At 50.8% G+C, this 2500-nt stretch overlaps 1 non-coding gene across 1 annotated transcript; it reads left to right on the top strand.

Annotated features, from left to right (window-relative positions):
• Positions 1–1909: 1909 nt before the first annotated feature.
• On the top strand, positions 1910–2064 carry LOC143350626 (5.8S ribosomal RNA). Its single transcript, XR_013081187.1, has one exon. It is a non-coding gene; the product is annotated as a 5.8S ribosomal RNA (ribosomal RNA).
• The last annotated feature ends 436 nt before the right edge of the window (positions 2065–2500 follow it).

Genomic DNA, 2500 nt, shown 5'->3' with positions numbered 1-2500 from the left:
AACGACGATCAGCCGAAACGGCTGTAGTTTATCGCATCGATTTCATCGAGCAACCGATGGACGCTGCCGCGTTCGTTCGTAAATGAATGTTATACATACTCACGGATAGCCTGAGGCGAATAATCGCAAACGACGACGCGTCGATTGTGCGGCCATCGTTGCTCGCGCGACTAACGACGATCAGCCGAAACGGCTGTAGTTTATCGCATCGATTTCATCGAGCAACCGATGGACGCTGCCGCGTTCGTTCGTAAATGAATGTTATACATACTCACGGATAGCCTGAGGCGAATAATCGCAAACGACGACGCGTCGATTGTGCGGCCATCGTTGCTCGCGCGACTAACGACGATCAGCCGAGACGGCTGTAGTTTATCGCATCGATTTCATCGAGCAACCGGTGGACGCTGCCGCGTTCGTTCGTAAATGAATATTATACATACTCACGGATAGCCTGAGGCGAATGATCGCAAACGACGACGCGTCGATTTTGCGGCCATCGTTGCTCGCGCGACTAACGACGACCAGCCGAGAAGGCTGTAGTTTATCGCATCGATTTCATCGAGCAACCGATGGGCGCTGCCGCGTTCGTTCGTATATGAATATTATACATACTCACGGATAGCCAGAGGCGAATAATCGCAAACGACGACGCGTCGATTTTGCGGCCATCGTTGCTCGCGCGACTAACGACGACCAGCCGCAACGGCTGTAGTTTATCGCATCGATTTCATCGAGCAACCGATGGACGCTGCCGCGTTCGTTCGTAAATGAATAATATACATACTCATGGCTAACTTGAGGCGAATAATCGCAAACGACGACGCGTCGATTTTGCGGCCATCGTTGCTCGCGCGACTAACGACGACCAGCCGAAACGGCTGTAGTTTATCGCATCGATTTCATCGAGCAACCGATGGACGCTGCCGCGTTCGTTCGTAAATGAATAATATACATACTCATGGCTAACTTGAGGCGAATAATCGCAAACGACGACGCGTCGATTTTGCGGCCATCGTTGCTCGCGCGACTAACGACGACCAGCCGAAACGGCTGTAGTTTATCGCATCGATTTCATCGAGCAACCGATGGACGCTGCCGCGTTCGTTCGTAAATGAATAATATACATACTCATGGCTAACTTGAGGCGAATAATCGCAAACGACGACGCGTCGATTTTGCGGCCATCGTTGCTCGCGCGACTAACGACGACCAGCCGCAACGGCTGTAGTTTATCGCATCGATTTCATCGAGCAACCGATGGACGCTGCCGCGTTCGTTCGTAAATGAATAATATACATACTCATGGCTAACTTGAGGCGAATAATCGCAAACGACGACGCGTCGATTTTGCGGCCATCGTTGCTCGCGCGACTAACGACGACCAGCCGAAACGGCTGTAGTTTATCGCATCGATTTCATCGAGCAACCGATGGACGCTGCCGCGTTCGTTCGTAAATGAATAATATACATACTCATGGCTAACGTGAGGCGAATAATCCCAAACGACGACGCGTCGATTGTGCGGCCATCTGTTGCTCGCGCGACTAACGACGACCAGCCGAGAAGGCTGTAGTTTATCGCATCGATTTCATCGAGCAACCGATGGGCGCTGCCGCGTGCGTTCGCCCGATTGCGCGTGAAGTTACTGTTCGGAACCAAGAATATACGGGTGTATTATACCCGTTGGTCGCAGCCACGCGCAAAGGCTTTTGAATGTACTGTACGCCCGGCCGTCGAACGATGGTTTTCCGTCATTCAGGAAACAAAAAGAAACTTTTGTCGTCGATATGGCGCGTTCAATCCTCCGTCGATACGCTGGTCGGAGGTGCGAACATCGAATATTTTTAAAGCAAAGAACAAGGAGCATTTTTAAATACAAAGAGAAAAATTGTAAATTGTATATGATTACCCTGAACGGTGGATCACTTGGCTCGTGGGTCGATGAAGAACGCAGCTAATTGCGCGTCAACGTGTGAACTGCAGGACACATGAACATCGACATTTCGAACGCACATTGCGGTCCACGGATAAAATTCCTGGACCACGCCTGGCTGAGGGTCGTTCACTTGTCCTAAAACTGCTTGCGTTGTTCTCAGATTCCCTAACCCCGCCGTCGTTTACCTCTCCTTTCGGGGAGATGGCGAAGAACGTTTCGGAGCCGGGTCGATGAAGAGAAAGGTATCAACGTACGAGCGAGAATTTGGGTATTTCGTTGGCGTTTGTCGCTGGACGTACGAAAAAGAATAAATATTATATATTATTGGCAAGTTTGCGCACCCCTTGCGTGGTGAGGCAGAGATCAGTCTGGACTCGCGCGAGTGTTTTACGGCGTCGTGCGTCGTGTTGTCTGGAGTATCATCACGACCGCCCGTTAAAGCACCGCTCCTACGATTTCTGACTTTGACGGCACTAAAAACCACCGTGGGGCGCAAATCGCGTTTCGTACAAATCTAATGATTACCGGCGCTCCCGACGTTGCCCGAAGTTAATAATTTAT

This window comes from Colletes latitarsis, unplaced genomic scaffold (assembly GCF_051014445.1).
Source record: "Colletes latitarsis isolate SP2378_abdomen unplaced genomic scaffold, iyColLati1 scaffold0007, whole genome shotgun sequence".
In the NCBI taxonomy this organism is placed as follows: Eukaryota; Metazoa; Arthropoda; class Insecta; order Hymenoptera; family Colletidae; genus Colletes; species Colletes latitarsis.
This window is presented reverse-complemented; position numbering and strand designations above follow the sequence as displayed.